This window comes from Cenococcum geophilum (assembly GCF_001692895.1).
Source record: "Cenococcum geophilum 1.58 unplaced genomic scaffold K441scaffold_3, whole genome shotgun sequence".
Lineage (NCBI taxonomy): Eukaryota > Fungi > Ascomycota > Dothideomycetes > Gloniales > Gloniaceae > Cenococcum > Cenococcum geophilum.
The window spans coordinates 2,788,959-2,798,391 of record NW_027137561.1 but is presented as its reverse complement, the minus strand read 5'-3'; positions in this window follow the sequence as shown (position 1 = coordinate 2,798,391).

Genomic DNA, 9,433 nt, shown 5'->3' with positions numbered 1-9,433 from the left:
AGGCACTTAAGGAGTTTGTCTAGAAAAACCTTTAAAAAGGATATATTAGACTATTACAGTTATTAGCAGGATATCTAGTACTATTCGTACTAAAGAAGAATAGAAAACTTAGGCTATATATTGACTATAGATAGTTAAACAGCATTACCAGAAAGGATAGGTATTCTTTACCCTTAATTAGTAAGATCTAAGATAGAATTGGTAATGTGTAAATCTTTACAAAGATAGATCTAAGATAGGCGTACCATTAGATTAGAATTAAGAAAGGCAATAAATGGAAGGCAGCCTTTAGGTTAAAGGAAGGACTATATAAACCACTAGTTATATAATTCGGGCTTATAAACGCACTAGTAATGTTTTAGAAGCGTATTAATAATGTATTAAGAGAATACTTAGATAAATTTATTATGGTATACCTTAATAATATTATTATCTATTTAATAAGTAAGGAAAAACATAGGGAATACATTAAATAGGTCTTAGAGAGACTACAAGAAGAATAAATACTAGTAGTAGTTAAGAAATACAAATTCTTTACTAGGAAGACAGATTTTATTAAATTTATTATTAAACTAGGCTAACTTAGTATAGATCTAAAGAAGATCGAGGCTATAGTGAATTAGCAAGAACTAGAAAATATAATATAGTTAAGGTTATTTCTAGGGTTCTGCAACTACTGTAAAAGGTTTATAGCTTAATAGTTAAAGGATATTAAGCTACTTACGAGATTAATAAAGAAGGAAGAATTATAGGCATAGGGAGAGGAATAAAAGAAACTGTTTAAGAGAATTAAATAGTTATTTACCTAGGAGCCAGTTCTTAAAATCTATTAACTATAGTTAGAGATAGTAGTTAAAACGGATATATTAGACTATATACTAGGAGCGTGCTTTTTATAGAAATATAAAGATAGATGGCACCTAGTGGCATACTATAGTTAAAAGATAACACCACCGGAACTAAACTATAACATCTATAACAAGGAGTTATTAGGTATAGTTATAGCATTAAAGGAATAGAGATTATTCTTATAAGGCATAGAAAAACCATTTATAGTTAAGACGGATTATAAGAACCTAATAGGGTTCCTAATAATAAAAGAACTTAATTACAAATAGGTTAAATAGGCGGAGATGCTTATAGAATACCATTTTAAGATTTAGTATATTAAGGGTACAGAGAATGCATAAGCAGACGCTTTAAGCAGAAAGGCTAAACTACAAAACAATAAAAAGCCATTAGGGGCTTTGTTGCGAAGGGATATAGATAAATTAATTAGGTATAATTATTTAAAGATTGCAGTAATATAAGAAGAGAAGATCTATAAATTACTAGAGAGTGATTAAATATAAAAGATCTTAGACGTATAAATAGAGGATCTAGACTTAGAGTAGTACAAAAATTAAGAAGTAATATACGTACTAAGATCTATTGCAAAGGAGTTTATTGAGTTATTTTATAAAGGACTAACTTAAGGACACAACGGAGCTATAGGCTTAGTATTAAGACTTTAAGAAGAGTATATTATTGATAGAATCTAGGGACTAGCTAGGTAAGTTATAAAAGAATATTTAGATTGCTAAAGAAATAAACTAATAAGGTATAAGCTATATAGAGAGCTATAACCTATTAAAATACTAGAGAGACTATAGGAGGTTATATTATGGGACTTTATTATTAAGTTACTAAAGTTAAGAGACCCTATTACCGGATAAGATTATAATATAATCTTAGTAATAATAGATAAGCTTATAAAGTGGGGATACTTTATAGCATGTTTAGAAGAAATATTAGCGGAAGATATTACTAGAATCTATATTAAAGAAGTATTTATAAGATATAGAGTATTAAGCAAGATTATATCGGATAGAGATTTAAAATTCATAGCAGTATTCTAGGAAGTATTCTTAGCAGAGTAAGGAGTTTAAGTAGCAACTTTTACCGTATATTATCTACAGACAGACGGTTAAATAAAAAGATTAAATTAGACACTAGAATAGTATCTAAGGCATTATATTAATTATATATAGAATAATTAGGTATTGCTATTACTACATTAGTAAAATATTTATGCCTCCTAACAGTACTGACAGCTCCTGACAGCTCCTGTCAGGGCTGTTAGGAGCTCCAGGAGATACTCACACTCGGCATCTTGCCAGGAGCCTGTCAGGAGGTCGCCCGGACCACTAGGACTACTAGGACCTCCAGGACCTCCAGGACCTCCAGGACCATCAGGACAATTAGGACAATTAGGACCATCAGGACAATAATAAAAATTCTAGATTTAAAAATAAGGATAATAACACTCTAGTATTTGCAGCTAGTGAAAAAAAAAAAATTTAAAAAAAAATTATATATAATCTAAATAATCCAAATCAATCTTTTCTGCCCACCGCCTGTGTCTGTCATGGAGCTCTACGATCGCTCGAGTGTCGGGCGATCGACTGAGGAGCCTCTCGCGGAGGCTCCAAATTGTTGATCGGCGGTGTTCCCGACGACCCGGCCGTGTGCTGATTTCCTAACTAGGCCTAGTGCCTGCCTGCCTGCCTGCCTGTCCTGCCTGTCCTGCCTGTCCTACCTGTCTGTGCCTGCCTGTGCCTGTGCCTACCTGTCTTGCCTACCGTCTGTATCTGTAATTTGGGGGAGAGGTTGGCCCGATTGAAGGTTCTACTTGATTCGATTGATTGTATTAATTCGAGTCGTTCTCTATGGGCGTTCGCTGGCTGTACGTTTGAACGGTGGTCGTCTGGGGTGCCTCCTTAGGAGGCCTTGATTCGATTTGATTCGGTAACGGGCTGATATTGAGGCTCTGGTTCGATTTAATCGATCGATTGAATCGATTGTGGTGTTTCGCTAGCTGGTCGTTTTGAATGATTATCGTCTGGCTCTGGCGACAGTCGTCTAGCTCTGGCGACGGTCCATCTGGCTCTGACGACGGCCGTCTGGCTCTGACGACGGCCGTCTGGCTCTGACGACGGTCGTCTGGTTCTGGCGACGGTCTCTGGTTCTGGCGACGGTCCTCTCCTACCTGCCTCCTGCCTGCCTGCCTATGTTAGTATCCAATTTAATTCGGGGGGGGTTTGGCCCGATTTGAAGGATCTAATTGATTTAGATCGTTCTCTATGGCCGTTCGCTAGCTATACATTCGAACGGTGGTCGTCTAGGGTGCCTCCCTAGGAGGCCTTGATTCGATTTGGTAATGGGCCGATATTAAAAGCTCTGGTTTAATTCGATCGATCGATTAATTGAATCGTTCGTGGTATTCGCTGGCTGGTTGTTCGAAAGGTCGTTGTCTAGTTTTGGTAACGGTCGTCTAGTTTTAGGACGGTCGTCTGGCTCTAGGACGTCATCTGGTTCTGGCAACGGTTGTTTAGTTCTGGCGATGGTCGTCTGGTTCTAGCGACGGTCCTCTGCTGGCTGCTGTTCTAGTGCCTCCTAAGGTAGGGAGGATGTAAGGAAGGGTAAAAAATAAGGTGGCTATAAAGGGGGTAACTTGGTAGAGGCATGTGTAGGCTATCGGGAATATAGCGGGACCCAATAGCACTGTGTGTCGCGCCCGATAGCACTATATGCCGCGCGCGCGCGCACCTAAGGTGGGGGGGTGTCGCATGAGGGGGGTGTCGCATGAGGGGGGTGTCGCATGAGGGGGGTGTCGCATTAGGGGTGTTGCTTGAGGGTGTGCAGAGGTGTCGCTTTTGGGGGGGGGGTATTAGGAGGGGTGTCGCTTAGGGGTATCCTGCCAGGAACCTAACAGGACGATTAGGAATACTAGTTTCCTGTCAGAACCTGACAGGACCCTAATAGAAAATTAAAGATCCTAGTAGGAGCCTGTTAGGATAACCAGGATGATTAGGAAAATTAAAATCCTGCTAGGAGCCTGTTAGGAGCCTGTTAGGACCTCTAGGACCTCTAAGACAATCAAAATCCTATTAGGAGGCCTCTAGGATCTTGACACCCCAACAAAATGCTAATGTAGTTATATAGTTTATATATAATATAACACTATAAGAAGGAATAGGCATATTACTATTTAAGGCGAATTACGGATATCAGCTAAGGACCTTATTATTGCTATATTAAGTAAAGAAGATAAGTAGCATAGCTAAGTAAAGAATAAAGAGTTTAATAAATCTTTATGCAAACCTTACAGAAATAGCTAAGGTAGTACAGTAAAGGATAAAAAAGTACTACGATGCTAAGAGATCTAAAGGACCAGATCTTAAGGAGGGAGATAAAGTATAGCTACTATATAAAAATTTTAAGAGTTAATAACTAAGCAAGAAGTTAGACTACGTTAGACTAGGACCTTTTAAAATTATATAGAAAATTTCACCAGTTACATTTAAGTTAAACCTACTAGCTAGGATAAAGATCTACCCTATATAGTATATCGCAATGCTAGAGCCAGTATATAGAAATATTAAGCTACTGGTCTATAAAGCAGACATATATAGAGGATAAGAGGAAGGTAAATAGTAAGTTTTAAAGATCGTTAGTTATAAGGACGTAGATAATAAAATATAGTATAAAGTAAAGTAGATAGGCTATAATAAGACTACTTAGGAGCTATTAAAGAACCTAAAGAACGCTATAGGAAAGGTATAGGAGTATTAGAAGAGAAAAGGTTAGGCAATATTAATAAAGAGGAATTACTAAAGAACGAGTTACCTAAGGGGGACCTAGGAAGAGCGACTGCCGAACTACTTAGAGTTATTTCCTTCTCTATTAAAAGAGAATCTGTTTTTTTATTACTAAGTTCCTATAAACCTTATTAAATAAGTTTCCACTCCTTTAAATAAACCTTCTTATAAATACGTTCTAAACGCTAAAGACGAGCGTAAGCTAGACGCTAAGCTTTAAGGACACATGCGGACTCTTCTAAGGCACGTTAAATCGTAAGCAGCGCTAAGGACAGCTTACTATTAAGCTTTATAGCAATAGATTAAACATAAAACCCTATAATAAATTACTTAGAGAACTTAGAGACTATTAAGAGTTATAGGACGCGTATACTTAGCTTTAGAAATTAAGCGAATATCACAAGACAATTAAATGTTTACTTTAGTACACTCTATATAGAAAGAGGGCTGTTAAGATAAAGGACTTACTAACGTAATACAGACTAACCCCTCTTTCGCGCAATAAGAATATAGAAATAGTATTACTTTACCAAGCAATAGTATGGAAGAGACTGTACGCGTATAATAAAGGGTTAAAGAAAAAGAAGAGGCTTTAGGTATTATAAGTAACGATATTAACTAAATTAATTAGATAGGTATTACACCTCTAGTAAACAACTTAGAGATACTAGGTATCTTTAAGGACAAAGATAGAGAGAAGGGAGATAGTGTTATAAACGCTTTAAGTACAATATTATAACTACTTAGAGAGGAGTTGGAAAAAGCTAGTTAGTTAATATAAGTACGGTCTAGAATGGAACCCATAGAACCATATAACGAGGAATAGTAAGTAGAGTCACGTAATATAATCTATATAATCTGTGTAATCTATAAGATCTATAATAGAGCGAATAGAGTAGATAGAGTAGATAGAGTAACGACTTTCTTAGGAGTACGGTTGTGTATTTAAGGACCCTTAGTCCCTACCTAGATAGTTCCTTCCTCGTAGTAATTCTTAGAATACAATTAGAGTTAATCTATTAGGCAACCACTCCACTAGTTGTTATTACGTTATTGACTTACTTGCAATACCTACATACCTAGCCTATTAACGAGTTTACCGTAGTTCCTGCTACAAGGCTCCGTTATACGTTATATACGCTTTTAGGCGATTATATAGAGGCCTGCTCCGTCTAGTCTCCAGTCCTTAGTAAAGTTAGTATAATTATAGCAACCTCAGCTAACGGCTCTGTAAGTTTGCGTTAAGCTATGCTATATAGTCTAAGTAAATAAGGTATTATCTATATATACTAGATCCGGTTCTAGGAACTAAAACCTATTTTCGGGAAATAGGTCAATTAACCACTATAAATTTTTTAGGATTAGCCACGTAATCGATCGTAGGCGCGTGTATAACCAACCCAATAATTAACCCGCTTTTGCAGCTGCACCATACCTAGCGCTTCTTTAGAATTACTATATTAGAGCCTCGCTGTATTGGAGCCTCGCTCCCTTTAAGCCTTATATATCGCGGAACAAACTAAAGCTAATAATTATAATTAGTTATAGACTAATAAATACTGCCTATAGCTTTTTAATAATACTAGAATCCTATATACGCACTATATTTTTAGCCTATATAACCAGAGACTGCAAACGGTATTCCCGCACTTTAAGTTATTATAGCTTAGTATTTAACTAAGCCCCGCGAAGCCTTAGTGAGCGTATTTATTAATAATATTAAATAATACGTTTCTACTAAATATCCCCTATAAAAGCGTTATCTTTATATTGCCTCGCCTTTAGCTATGCTCTAAACACTAATAGAATATAGGGCTACTATTAGTGTTACGGATAGTAATGTCTAAGGCTTAAATTGGGATCGCTAGATGGTATAAGATAAGAAGACGCTCAAATATATATAGGGAAGCGTATTTTATACTGCCTTTAAGTTCTTTACTCTACCGCCGGTCTCTTATCTAAGCAAGGGGACTTTTAAGCGTGGAGATTTAATTAAAATATATATATCACTAGTAACCTAACCTAATCGCTAGCCGGTATCTATAAGAATAGAAGAAAAAGTTTTTAAAATTAAGTGGTAAGTTAGATAGGTCGGTCCGTAGCTAAATTCCAAAACAATTCTGTTAATAAAATTATATAATCGGATATAAAGTTTATATTGACGCGATAGTTCTTGGAGTATATTAGTAGAATATACTATACCACTTAATTATAACCCACCCTTACTATTTCTCTCTAAGAAATTAGGCCCATTAAAAGCCGCACTATAGCCTCTTCTTGGTACCCTATTAATTATTTCGCTCGCCTATAGTGTCTATATTGGGTGTTATTATATATAGATCAAAATACACTTATATAAGGGCAATACTACCCTCTTATAAACTTACAACCGTCTTATCGTGGTCCCTCTATTTATAATAACAATTATAGCATAGCGCGGTCGGCACTAATCTATAGAATACTAGATTAATCTAACTAAATGGTAAAAAGCCATTATATTTATAGGAGTAAAGGAAGATAGGACCAGCTAAAGCATTAGCATATATACCTAATTCTTATTATCCTAGCTGCCAAGCTATAGATTCTACAGCTCTTGGGGATATTTGTATTTTAATAGCAACCTTCTACTATATTTTATTATTAAACCTAAGCGCATTATTAGTTTATTAAAAAAATTTTTAGAAGGTTAGAGGGAAGATAGTTAGGACTTTAAGAGTATGCCTACTAATTATATACCCTAGCCAACTTGTTTTTTTTTACTAAATCCTAGGGATTATTTTTAAGGTAGTTTTAGTATCGTAAACAGCAACTTTCTAAACTTCTCCCTAGTATTCGCTTCCCCTTAAGCAAAGTAAGAAGGGTATCTTCGGCTAAAGTCCATTTCTCTTTAGGCAGTGGGTTTTAAGCTCCTCTATATCTATATTTATGCCAATAGTTCTTATTAGGCTCTATATGCTAGGTGGAATCGGGAAGTAGTTACTTATGCGAGGGTAATTATAGTGGTGGTAATGATAATGCCTTTGAGATTTCTAATGCTCTATATTTGCGTCCGCGGTTCTCGCTTAGCAGGTTAGGACTAGTAAGCGACTATATAGCAAGGTAGTGTCTTTAAAGTTATAATCTCGTTTCCTAAGGAAAACTTAGACCGCTAGGGCCTATAGATTAATATTTATAACAGCTGATTTAGGCTAGCACTTTAGACAACTAGCAGGATTTCTTGTAAGCAAGAAAGAGGTTAGCCCACCTTCTAAGTCAACACATCCAATTAGGGCAAAAGTTTAGCACTTATATTTACTATATAGCTAAGACATTCTAAATAGACGTAAGCCGCTTATAATTGCTCTAGTAAGAATAGGTAAGGCTAGTTATAGAATATTAGGGCAGAGGAGAGAGTTATTCTGCGAACGCGCTTACTCTAACTAACATTCTTATCTGCTGCAGTGGCACTACTTTTAGATTTCTAGGCTACATAGACTAGGTTTTCTATAATAGCGCAAGCCGACTAATTTAGGGGCGTAAAGATTTTATTATTATTATATATTGGAGTCTAATACTAAAATAAACAATCCGTAGCTGCTACGATACTATAGAGAAAGGCGGCATCTATATGTTTACAATATCCTCTAAGCCCTTCTCTTTAATATACCAACCCCAGTCACTAAGACATTGCCTATATATAGTCTGCAATCCCGAGTTTCGCAGAAGGGCATATATAAACGGATATATTTAAGAAGGCTACACTAAGCGTTAAGTCCTGGAAGCGGTAAACCCTAGGATAATTAATAGTAGGAGGATATATTATCTTTAAATATTACTATAAATTTTTAGTATAAATAGGAGTCGGCTTATAAGGCTGTAAATTCTACGTACCTAAACAGTAGTCTCTATACCTAATATATTACTAGGCTAGAATCTAGCGTAAGGGGCGACTTTTTTAGGCCTTTATTAATAATATAAGGGCGAATACTAAGGCTTCTAACCGCCGACTAGGCGTATTCCATTAAAGAAGATAGTAAGCTAGTTATATAAGAAGAAAGCAATTTAATTAAGTCTAGCGGATTAGAGGGGCGTCCCTAAACAACCCTAAAGCGATTACAACCGTTAGTACGCCTATATTTTAAAATAAAGGGCAGTAAAAAAGCTAGCTGCTACTTACCCTTTTTATAGGGAATATATAGAGGAGGAGGAAAGAGGGGGTATTTAATATTATTAGAGTAGGCCTTTAAGCCGTTGTTATAGCCGGCAGATAGTGGATTATTAGCATTACTATATATTGATTCTCCGTATTCTAAGGTACTGGATCTTATTTTAAGGTCTTTAAGAATAGTGGTTTTAAATACTTCGGCCGAGGTATAAGGGGATATACTAGCTCGACAGCGAGAAGCGTTATTTAATAGCTACCAGATTATTAGCCAAATTTTATAGGAGGCTCGGAAGTTTATATTTACCTATTATAACCTAGCAGCACTTGCACTCTATATATAGAGGACCTCCTCCGGATTTTAGGCTTCCCTAAAAGCCTATTTAAGAACCCGTATAATAGGCGCTAAGGTTTTATAAGATTAACAAAGAGTAAGGAAAGCTAATAGATAGGAAAAGACCTATAACCGTTAATAAACTATAACTAGTAATTTTAGTAGATGTACTAGATTTATAATGTAAATATTATATTCCGATAGGAACGCAATCCCCTAAAAAGCATTAAAAATAACTAGAGCGCTTAGATAAATAGTTTCTACTATAAAAATAACGGTGTTCACCCCTATAATATACCCGCTGTTACCTTTTACCCT